At 50.3% G+C, this 12,267-nt stretch overlaps 2 protein-coding genes across 2 annotated transcripts in view; one reads left to right on the top strand and one right to left on the bottom strand.

Annotated features, from left to right (window-relative positions):
* LOC141059300 (uncharacterized) overlaps positions 1-12,267 on the bottom strand; it is a 370,224-nt gene that overhangs the window by 76,336 nt on the left and 281,621 nt on the right. The window lies entirely within an intron of this gene.
* The window catches only part of LOC141059299 (uncharacterized), a 779,988-nt gene that overhangs the window by 735,902 nt on the left and 31,819 nt on the right, over positions 1-12,267 (top strand). The gene's annotated exons all lie outside the window — the stretch shown is intronic.

Here is a 12,267-nt window from a genome sequence, read left to right as displayed (position 1 = left end):
GCTGTACAGGGGTCTAGTGATGGGCAGTCCGGCTCTTCTTGCTCCTTTCCCCTCTTTTCTCCCTCCTGTCCCTTCACTATAAAGCCTGGGCCTCATTATACAGCTGTACAGGGGTCTAGTGATGGGCAGTCCGGCTCTTCTTGCTCCTTTCCCCTCTTTTCTCCCTCCTGTCCCTTCACTATAAAGCCTGGGCCTCATTATACAGCTGTACAGGGGTCTAGTGAAGGCTTTTTAGCCCTTTCCTCATACTGTAGCTCCTGTCCCTTCACTATAAAGCCTGGGCCTCATTATACAGCTGTACAGGGGTCTAGTGAAGCACAACACTACAATTCCCAGCAAGTCACACAGAATCTGGCTGCAGCACTGGTTACATACTATGGTTACAGTTATAGTAATGGTCATTGAGGTAGTATTGCATGTAGAACAGGTGTAAAGAGGTGTCCACGACTTTACCTTTGATCGCCTTAGGATCAATGTCTGTTCTGTGGAGATGTGAAGCCTGGCAGCCCGGCCGATCAGCTGGAGCTTCCACCTACAGTTACTGAGCTGCTCAGCCTACTGTACAGTGGCCGCGTCCTGCACATCCGTCCTCTATGGAAATACAGGAGATGGAGCCGCTCCATAACCGAGCAGCTCTGACTGCGGCAGACACAGAACAGCTGTTCAGTAGGGGGATCGTGTGTCACAATCCAGCCATTGATGACCTGTTCTAAGGATAGACCAAGGTTAAAAGTCTTGGACAACCATGTAAAGCCAGCAAGTGATGTGGAGTTGGGTCAGTAAGTGTAATATATAGACACATATACACATACATATATACACACACACATATACATACACACCTTCTGATGAGGGTCCACAACTGGAACAATTTCTCTTGACAGCCCTATTACTGTAATGAAGTCCTCTTCGCTTTGCTTTAAAAAGTTTCTTGCTATATGCAGCAAAAAGTTTCATATTGGGCGCAATTAAACCCAACTAGAAAAAACACCTAAAAAAAAAATTAATGCAAGTTACTTAAAAGTATATGTTAATATATACGAAACCCTTTTAAAAAAAGGGGACTATAAAAGGGTTAATTGTAATATCAGGACCAATGCACAGAAGCTGAAAGCTAGGTGAGCAGGGCTAGGTGTATTATTGTTCCTGATATTATAATTAACCCATTTATAGTCACCTTTTTTAAAGGATTTTGTATATACTAATATATACTTTTGAGTTAATTGCAGAAAAAGTTATTTTGTAGGGTTTTTTCTAGTTGGTTCTCATTAATATTTGACCCCATTTTGCCTTATAAATTTTTTCCCTACAAGAGTGTAATTCCGGCAGGAGAGGCTGGGACTAGTACAGGGTAATTTGCTTATTAAACATCACTAAAATAGACCCACCCGCTATATACACAGCAGCTTTAATTCAGTAATAATGAAAAAGGAGCGCTCCTAAATGATAGAGCAGAGAGGAGACACACGTGAGCAATAGGGATACTGGCCCTACTTACGACCTAGTGGTTACCCTACCTTGCCGTGATATGGCACCCCCACGTGATGTCCTCACTGACCCTAATAGACCCTGCAAAAATAAAGAAGGCACCACTGTGAAAAAATAACACTTATATGTGACTGTAAAGCGCCATAATGATGGAGACCCTAAATGGATGTAAATGTTATCTAGTAAGGTACTCAATCCACAAGTAATTTGAATAGTGGGGATCGGGGGTATTAGTTGGTAAGAGCAAGCCGTAATTGGGTCTAGAAGGTCAAATAGACATATCACATACAAGGACACCTGGGATACTGACCCTACTTTTGGGCCTGGTAGTATCCCTACCTTGCCGCGGAGGTTGGGGGTTTGCTGCGATCAGCACCAGCAGGGGACCATGATGAGAGTAGTGTCTGCTCCCGCAGTGACCAACTGTAAAAATAAGAATAACATTTTTTTAAAAATCCATGTACTCACCTGTTCTAATCGTCCCCCCTGTAATGCTCTTGCCGCTCATGTAGAGGAGCTGGGGAGAATGATACCTGCAGTGAGCGTGCCCTGGACCTCAGTGAGTGATAGGACACCCTCGCTAAGCGCAGCTGAGGTCCAGGGCCCGCTCACTGCAGGCGTCATTCTCCCCGGCTTCTCCGCTTGATCGGTCGCATGAATTACAGTGGTGACATTTAGGACAGGTGAGTATAAGGATTTTCTTTATTCGGTCGTCCATGACAGCACCACCTGAGAGAGGGGATCCGCCCTTTAGGAACAGGAAACCTACAGATACAAAAAGGGCGGCACTTCTCCCACGCATCAGTTGGTTTCCTGTTCCTAGAGGACAGGACTCCCTACAGATCGTCCGTCATGGAGTCGACGAGGGATTCCCAGGCCGGCTGACCGACTCGGGTAGCGGGGGGATCTCCTACCTCGGTCCAGTTCGGGGTCCCTGGAAGCACCACGGTGGGGCTGGGTAGGTCGCCACGGCTGTGGTTGGAGCAGGTGGAGCATAGGGTCCGGTGGACAGCCGTCTCCAAAGTGCGGGCACCAGGTATGTATGCCCCTCCTGAGTCTCCCCTCGGGGTCCGGTCATCCTCCCGCGTCCGGGTCGGTGGGCGCAGGCGGGCGCATGTGGGGGCGGCGGGCACACCGGAGCCGGGGGCGCCCTGCCGGCTCCGTTCCGCGCGCTCCCGCGGTCTCTGACGCTCGGCGGAAGTGACGCGGCGGAAGGGGCGGGGTCAGGGACGCCGAAACCGGAAGTCGGGTGCCGGCCGGCTTTCCACTGTGCGCCGCGGGTGCGCGGCTGTCCGGGGGACGCGCTGTACCCGTGGCGGAGCATGCGGGGGGGTCGCGGATGCTGGGGAGGTGCCGCACCAGAACCCTGCTAACGCGGGAGGGAGGCCTTAAAAGGCAGGAAGCAACGCTGCGGGGGTGCTTCTGAAGGCCCAGCGATGGATACGACAGAAGCCCCCATAGAGCAGCAGGACGAGATACAGGAGCGGCCACAGAAGGGCGAAGCCTCATGCGAGTGGCCAGCAGAAGAAAAAACGATCAAGTGAACAGAGCCGCGGAAGTTCCTCCAGGCTAAAGGACCCGCCTGCCTCCCTCCGTGATCCGGTACCTGCCTCATTTGCATGGGTAAGAGATCTTCGTGAATGTACCCTGATGCTGTGTTCCCTTATGTATTTTTCGCAGGGGAGGAAAGCTACGGGAAAACAGAAGCACAGGGAATGTGCCCTCTGTAGTTGCCCCTTGCCAGACGGCCACCCCAAAAGATTATGTCAGCCATGTGTGCGACAAACGGTAGGGGTTGGAAGGGAACGAGGGCCAGGGATAGATTGACCGGCCCTTACATTCTCCCCCGTCCTTACAGGTAGCGGAAGAAAAGCCTGATTTCACCACAAGCCTGAGAGAAATAATCAGGACAGAAATGAAAGCCCTGTCAAAAAGGGATTCTTCTAGGGGGAGAGAAGTTAGCTTCTCAGGTTCGGAGTCCTCGGTTGCTCCTAGGAACAATGACTCCTCGGATTCCCCGGCCTCCACTTCGTCTTCTTCGGATGAAGATTCGAGCCGTTTCTGTTTCCCGTTAGACCAGATGGACAAACTAGTTAAAACAATAAGGTCCACCATGGGAGTAACAGACTCAAAACCAGAACTTTCGGCACAAGACGTGATGTTCGGAGGTCTAGATCCCAGGAAGCGCAGGGCCTTCCCTTTAAATGATAAGGTCCAGAGCTTAATAGATAGGGAGTGGAAAAAACCCGAAAAAAGAGGCTCCTTGCCACCGGCCTTCAAGCGAAGGTACCCATTTGATGACCCAGTGGTGAACAGATGGGATAAGGCCCCTAAGCTGGACGCGGCAGTAGCCAAAGCCTCCAGAAAATTTTCCATTCCTTTCGATGACATGGCTTCCCTAAAAGACCCGCTGGATAAAAAAGCGGATTCCTTTCTAAAGGGAACATGGGAGATGTCAGCAGGCGCCCTAAGACCAGCGATAGCTGCCACTTGTACAGCCAGATCCATGATGGTCTGGCTAGATCAACTGGATTCCCATCTGAGAGACGGAGCCTCAAGAGCATCCATTCGGAAAACCCTACCAATCATCCAGAGTGCCGCTGCTTTCCTGGCTGATGCCCCAGCAGACTCTGCAAGGATGGCGGCTAGATCCGCAGGGTTATCTAACGCAGCTCGAAGGGCCCTCTGGTTAAAATGCTGTCCAGGGGATATCCAGGCCAGGTCACGACTCTGCTCCATTCCTTGCGAGGGGGAATATCTATTTGGCTCTGCCCTGGATGAACTGTTAGAGAAAGCCGGGGATGATAAAAAGAAGTTTCCGAGCCTCCCGAATCCTTCTTATAGACGCCCCTTTACCAGGAAAGGATATTTCCGTAGAAGGTCGTACAGAGATCAGGGCAGATGGGATGACAAAAGAAGGAGAGGTACAGGTTTCATGATCGGAGGAGGGGGGCGCCAGGAAGGTCCAGCACGGGACACTAAAAAGCTGCCCCAATGACTAGAGGCCCCGGTAGGGGGGAGACTAGCTGCCTTCTACCCAGCTTGGTCCATGATTTCGGATAGTAATTGGATACGGGGGGTGATAGCTACGGGTCTACAACTGGAATTCACCCGGGTTCCCAATGATCGATTTAGGGTCACCCCAATCAGGTCCTCCACATCAGAACAAACTGCCCTGGAGGCCGAGGTTCATGATCTTTGCCTTAAGAAGGTCCTAACTGTGGTTCCGGAAGGAGAAAGGGGGAAAGGTTTCTACTCCCCTCTGTTCCTGGTCCGCAAGCCAGACAGTTCCTTTAGGACTATAATTAATCTTAAGTCCCTCAATGAATTCTTGGTTATACGCCCGTTTAAAATGGAAACAATTAATTCAACAATAAAATTGTTGTTTCAAAACTGCTTTATGACGCTTCCTCAGAGTGGCGGTTCAGTTAAATGGGTCAGTTGAACATTTCCAATATGCGGCCCTCCCCTTTGGGGTGGCAGTCGCTCCCCGGGTATTTACTAAAGTAGTAGCGGAAGTTATGGCCCATCTACGTGAATCTGACATTCTGGTAGTACCCTACTTAGATGACTTCCTGATTATAGGAAAAACTGCAAAACATTGTACGGAACAGCTACAGAGGGCAATGTCTGCCCTGGAGCGGTTAGGATGGCTGCTGAATATCAAAAAATCTCGGTTACAGCCGATGAAAATCCAGCAGTTTTTAGGCCTGATTCTAGATTCTGAGAAACAGGAATGCCGTCTGCCTCCGGAGAAGCTTGTTCGCTTACACTATCAGGTCCTGAACGCTTGCAATAACCCCACATGTCCCTCAGGAAAGCCATGTCCCTTCTGGGTTCCCTCTCGTCCTGTATCCCGGCAGTCCAGTGGGCACAGTTTCATACAAGGAAACTGCAGGGCGAGGTCTTAAGGCATCAAAGAATCCTTGAGGGTTACTTAGAGGGCCAGCTAACCTTGTCCCAAAACACAAGGGAGTCCCTAGAGTGGTGGCTGGACAAGGATAATTTATCCAGAGGAGTTCCCTGGGAATTCGACATATCCAGCATAGTTTCTACGGATGCTAGCCCTTCCGGCTGGGGGGCTCATATGGGTGAGGTCGTGGTCCAGGGCCTATGGGACCAGCACCAGATAAATATGTCATCTAATTTGAAAGAATTGACAGCAGTAGAACAGGCAGCTAAGAAGCTACTTATGTATCTGCAGGGCCATCATGTGCGAGTGCTCTCCGACAATCAGGTCACCGTGGCTTATATCAACCACCAAGGCGGGACTCGTTCCAAACTCCTGATGATTGTGGCAGAACGGTTGTTCCAACTAGCAGAGCAGCATTTTCTATCTTTGACAGCGCTACACATAAAAGGGAAAGAAAACATTATGGCAGATTTCTTAAGCCGCAATCTGCTAAGACAAGGAGAATGGTCCCTAAACATCTCGATCTTCCACCTGATTGTGCAAAGGTGGGGACAGCCAGAGGTAGACCTCTTCGCCACCAAAGAAAACAGAAAATTGAGACTATTCTGCTCCCTAAATCCCAGAGAGAACCCCCTGGCAGTAGATGCCTTTCTGATAAAGTGGGACTTCAGGCTAGCATACGCCTTCCCTCCCCTATCGCTACTACCCTTGGTGTTGAGAAAGATCAGGAAAGACAGAGCAAGGGTTATAGTCATCGCCCCATTTTGGCCCAGGAGGGCTTGGTTTTCTTGCCTCAGGACCATGTCAGTGTCCGATCCTTGGGTTCTTCCGGACATCCCGGATCTCCTATCCCAGGGCCCAGTCTTCCATCCTCAGGTGGCTGGCCTACATCTGACGGCGTGGAGTTTGAGCGGGCACTCTTAAAAGATAAAGGCTTCTCCCCAGACTTAATTAATACCCTTCTTAAAAGTAGAAAGGCCATTACTACCAAAATCTGTGTTAGAATTTGGAAGAAATTCCTTCAGGGCTCGGGAATAGTCGCTGGGGGTTCAACACCTATAAATCAGATCTTAGAATTTCTTCAGAAAGGTCTGGACATGGGGCTTTCCACCAGTACCCTTAAAGTACAAGTAGCAGCCTTAGGGGCCCTCTTTAGCTGCAACATCGCGGGTAATTACTGGATCAGTAGATTCATTAAAGCAGCAGGAAGATCCAGGCCGGTAGTGAAGGATAGATTCATGCCTTGGGACTTGAATCTAGTCCTCACGGCCATGACGGAAGCTCCATTCGAACCTATTTCATCAGCTTCCATAAAAATCCTGTCCCTCAAAATAGCTTTCCTGGTAGCTCTAACCTCAGCTCGCAGAGTTAGCGACATCCAGGCATTATCTAGGCGGCCTCCTTATATGCAGATTAAAAATGATAGGGTAATACTCACACCTGATCCAGCGTGTTTACCTAAAGTGGTTTCTAACTTTCATAGGACTCAGGAAGTAGTCCTTCCATCCTTCCTCCCTAATCCGGCTAATAAGAAGGAAGAGAAACTACATACCCTGGATGTTAGGAGGTGCCTTATAGAATATATGGCAGCTACCGATCCTTGGAAGAAAGATGATGCCCTGTTTATTTCCCACCAAGGCCCTAGGAAAGGTTATAGAGTATCAAAGAATACACTAGCCAGGTGGATTAGAGAAGCGATTGCCTTAGCATACACCTCAAAAGGCAGGTCGCCACCCGGGAAGCTGAGGGCACATTCCACCAGAGCCATGGCGACCTCGTGGGCCGAGAGATCAGAAGTCCCCATCGACCAGATATGTAAGGCGGCTACTTGGTCCTCTCCGAACACCTTTTATAATCATTATAGGCTAGACTTGGGTGCTTCCACAGACCTCTCTTTTGGGATAAGGGTGCTGCAGGCTGTAGTCCCTCCCTAAAGTAGTTATTACTCTCTGTAATTCCCTCAGGTGGTGCTGTCATGGACGACCGAATAAAGTCTTAGTTACTCACCGGTTAACGGTATTTTTCGGAGTCCATGACAGCACCCGTATATTCCCTCCCTTTAGTTTAATTTGGGTGTGCACTTCTTCCTCTTATACGTACACGGGTAATTTAAATTGTGTATAGTATTATGGATAAGTTATGTTATTAACCATGGTGGTCCTCTGTAATCCAACTGATGCGTGGGAGAGGTGCCGCCCTTTTTGTATCTGTAGGTTTCCTGTTCCTAAAGGGCGGATCCCCTCTCTCAGGTGGTGCTGTCATGGACTCCGAAAAATACCGTTAACCGGTGAGTAACTAAGACTTTTTATTGTATCCTTATTTTTACAGGTGGAGACAGTGGGAGCAGACTACTACTCTCATCATTATCCTCTGCTGGTGCTGGGAACCGAATCCGTTTGCTAATCTGCCCCGGTTGGCCGCGATGTGCCACTTCTTGGGGGGCCGACAGCCCATTTTCCGTTCGCCGGCCCCTTTAATTTTTCAGGCACCTGGTTCTGCAGCATCACAGGGGGACGGGACGCATAGTGTGCACATATGGCTGCAGCCATGGCCGGCTTCAGTAATGTGCACGCAGTGGTGAGAGGGGGCAGCTCCGCTACCTGGCACACGGCTAAGAAGAGGAGGAGGGTGCGTTACTTACATAGTGATCGCACGCAGCACCCTGCTCTTCTGTGTGCAGATCTGTCTCCAATGTCTGATCAGCCAGGACCAGGAGGGAGGGGCATCAGCGTGCCGAGCAGCAGCACAGGACAGCAAGACATGGTGAGATAACTGCTCTGCACACTCCAGGTAACCTCTCCAGCAGCTCATCTCCGCTTTTGCTGTGCTGAGATAAGTTGCAGGGTTTGGATATTTGACACATGATAAATTAAACATGGCAGGTTAGAGTATGCGTGATTTCCCATGCGTGTGAGTGTGAATGCGTGTTTTCTCCCTCACCCATGACAGCACCACGGAGAGAGGGGGTCCGCCCATCAAGGACAGGAACCTACAGACAAAAGAGCGGCACCTCTCCTCCGCCCCCAGTTGGGTTCCTGTCCTTGACGGGTGAACCACGGCAGCAAGAGCGCAGCGCTTACCGGGAGTTGAAGATCCGGGACCGCCCCGTCCGCGGTCAGACAGCGGGAAGGCCCCTGTCGCGGCGGGGTCGGTTGCCGAAGCCGCCACCGCTGCAGCTGAGGGGCTGTCCAGGGTGAGCGGGCGGGGAGGACCGGGCCGCCGCTCCGGGAGGAGTAGGGGCCGAGGGACGCCGGATAGGGGCAGCGCTGGGTACACAGGTGTACCAAGATGGCGCTGCCCCGGAAGTAGAATGAGGAACTTCCGGGTCCCCGCGGTCGGCACATGCGCAGTACGCACTCCCCGGGGGAAGAGCGGTGCAGGCCGGGAAGACAGGTGACGCCAGGGCGGCTTATTCAAATTGGGAACGCTAAAGCAGCCTCAGAGCTGGAAGCGTTCAGGCGCGATGGATAGCGACCAGCTACAGCAGCCTAAGCAGCAGCAGCAACAAAGGCAGCATCACCAGCGCCGCCAAAAGGATAAAGACGGACGGGGGAGCAGGTCCAGCAGCCACTCCACGCAGCAGTCTACTGCAAGGAGCAAGTCACCTGCCGTGGATCGCCCAGTGAGGGATTTGGATCCACTTCCAGAACCGGTACCTGCAACCGCGCATGAGGGGTAAGTGGATCTTCGTGAATGTTCCCCATTGTAATAGACTTCTTTCCCTTATCAGGGAAAGAAGAAAGAAAAGACCAAGAACAGGGAATGCCCCACCTGTGGGAAACCATTACCAACGCCCTGGGAGAAAAAATTGTGTGACTCCTGTATACAGGAGGTCCTCGGCGGTGAAACCCCGGATCATGCCGCAGACCTAAGGGCGGTAATCCGCGCAGAAATTCAGAGTGCCCTTTCATCCAGAAAACGGGAAAGGAAGGGAAGGAAGGGGGACGTGGTGATAGAGTCCCAATCTGACAGCTTATCGTCAGGGGAAGTCACCTCCCATACTGTAAATACCGACTCGTCATCCTCCGATGAGGAGACGGAAGGTCGTCATTGTTTCCCCCTGGACGAAGTGGATGCCTTAGTAAAGGCGGTAAGATCCACTATGGGGGTGGAAGAACCCCGGACTGATAGATCAGTCCAGGACATTATGTTCGGGGGACTGAGTCAAAAAAAACGGAAGGTATTTCCGTTAAATAAGAACGTCCAAGGCCTCATAGATAAAGAATGGGAAAAACCGGATAGGAAAAGCTCCACAGTTCCTTCCATCAAAAGGAAGTACCCATTTGAGGAGGAAGCATCCACATCATGGGATAAGGCCCCCAAACTAGATGTGGCGATAGCCAAAGCTTCAAGAAAGTTTGCACTCCCCTTTGAAGATATGGGTACCCTGAAAGACCCGTTGGATAAAAAAGCGGATACCCTACTTAAGGGCACCTGGGAATCAGCAGGGGGAAACATCAGGCCGGCGGTAGCGGCAACCTGTACCTCCAGAGCTCTTATGGTATGGATAGACCAATTGGAGAGACAGATAAGGGAAGGGGTTCCCAGAGATAAAATCCTGGAATCCATGCCAATGATAAGAGGGGCGGCAGCCTACCTGGCCGACTCTTCGGCTGATTCGATAAGATTGTCATCTAAAACAGCAGCCTTGTCGAATGCAGCTAGACGAGCTTTATGGTTAAAATGTTGGCCTGGGGATCTCCAGACAAAAATAAAATTATGCGCCATTCCCTGTGAAGGAAAATTCCTCTTCGGGGAAACCTTGGATGACATCCTCGAAAAGGCGGGTGACAAAAAGAAAGGCTTCCCAAACTTAGGACCTGTGACCGCCACAGGCTTTAAACGGTCCTTTCGGAACAGAAAGTTCTTCCAGAGGAGACCCCCGAGAGACCAAAAATGGGAAGACAGAAGAAGGGACAGGGGGTTCATCTTCGGTAACTCGTCCCGGGATAAAAAACCCGCCAAGTGACTGTGGGCCCAGGGTGGGAGGGAGACTAAGGTTTTTCCTCCCAGCCTGGGAGAAAATATCCAACAATCCCTGGCTGATAAATCTTGTAAGATCGGGATTAAGGATAAACTTTTATTCTCTCCCGCCGCAAAAATACATAATTACCCCGATAAGGTCGTCAAAAAACGAACAGGACGCCCTCGAAAGGGAGGTTCTGAGTATGTTGGACAAAAAAGTCCTACAGGAGGTTCCCCCACAGGAGAGAGGCAGGGGGTTCTACTCGCCTCTCTTCCTGGTAACCAAACCAGACGGCACCTTCCGCACCATCATAAATTTAAAAAAACTGAATTGCTATATCAAGAACGAAAAATTCAAGATGGAATCGATCAAATCGACCATCAAAATTCTCTTTCCGCAATGTTTTATGGTGGTCCTAGACCTCAGCGATGCCTACTACCATGTCCCCATTCACAAAGAATCCAGGCAATACCTCAGGCTAGCAGTCTCGATAGCAGGAGAAATAAGAGAATTCCAATACAAGGCCCTGCCATTTGGGATCTCAGTGGCTCCACGGGTCTTTACGAAATTGGTGGCAGAGATGATGGCTCACATAAGAGAACAGGATGTTCTGATAGTGCCTTATTTGGACGACTTTTTAATAGCGAGCAACTCAGGCCAGAAATGCACAGAACAGAGGGACCGAGTGATGAGCACTCTAAAAAACCTCGGGTGGCTTCTGAACCTGAAAAAGTCAAGGCTGGAACCAAAGAGAGTCCAGGAGTTCCTAGGCCTGACACTGGATTCAAATATCCAAGTATGTTACTTGCCAGATCACAAAAGGGACAGAATTATTCATATAGTACAAAAAGCGAGGCAAAACCCCTCTATGACACTAAGACGAGCAATGTCCCTGTTAGGGTCCCTCTCTGCATGCTTCCCGGCGGTCCAGTGGGCACAAATACATATGAGGGATCTGCAATGGGATATCCTGACCAACCAGCGGACCTTAGGAGACCGCTTGGAACATCATATTACGCTAGGTTCAAAAACTATTCTTTCCCTAGCCTGGTGGGAGGACAAAAACAACTTGTCCAAAGGGATCCCCTGGGAGGCCAAAATCACACATGTAATTACCACCGACGCCAGTCCTGTGGGTTGGGGAGCACACATGGGCATCAGCGTGGCTCAAGGGGGATGGAGAAGTCAAGAACTAAAAGCCTCCTCGAATCAAAAAGAACTGCTAGCAGTAAATTATGCCTTGAGTCACTTTTTGCCAGCATTAAAAGGCCATCATGTCCGGATATTCTCGGACAACCGAGTAACAGTGGCCTATATAAACCACCAGGGGGAACCAGGTCCAGAACGTTAATGGAGGCATCCTTCGAGATATTCGGGTTGGCAGAGAAAAACTTACTGTCCCTATCGGCGCTACATATACGGGGAGTAGAGAACCAAACGGCAGACTTTCTGAGCCGTACCCAACTACATCAGGGGGAGTGGACTCTAAATCAGTCCGTTTTTCAGAAGATTGTGGAAATGTGGGGAACCCCAGACATAGACTTATTTGCAGACCACAAAAACAAAAAAGTGGAAACATTCTGTTCTCTGAATCCCAAAGGGAATCCTCACACCCTGGACGCATTTATGCTCCCATGGACACGGGGTTTACTGTATGCCTTCCCACCGACCATTCTCCTTCCGGCGGTGATAAGGAAAGTCAGGGAAGAGGGGGCTCGGGTAATACTTATAGCCCCTTTCTGGCCAAAAAGAACATGGTTTTCATGGCTCAGAATAATGTCAGTAACCGACCCCTGGGTTCTACCAGATCTCCCCGACCTTCTATCACAGGGCCCTGTGCTACACCCCCAAGCAGTGAACCTCCATTTAACAGCATGGAATTTGAAAGGTCACTGCTGAG

This window comes from Dendrobates tinctorius, unplaced genomic scaffold (assembly GCF_039654945.1).
Source record: "Dendrobates tinctorius isolate UK_male_01 unplaced genomic scaffold, ASM3965494v1 ptg000226l, whole genome shotgun sequence".
In the NCBI taxonomy this organism is placed as follows: domain Eukaryota; kingdom Metazoa; phylum Chordata; class Amphibia; order Anura; family Dendrobatidae; genus Dendrobates; species Dendrobates tinctorius.
Note: the sequence above shows the minus strand (reverse complement) of the source record. Positions and strands in the feature narration are given on the sequence as shown.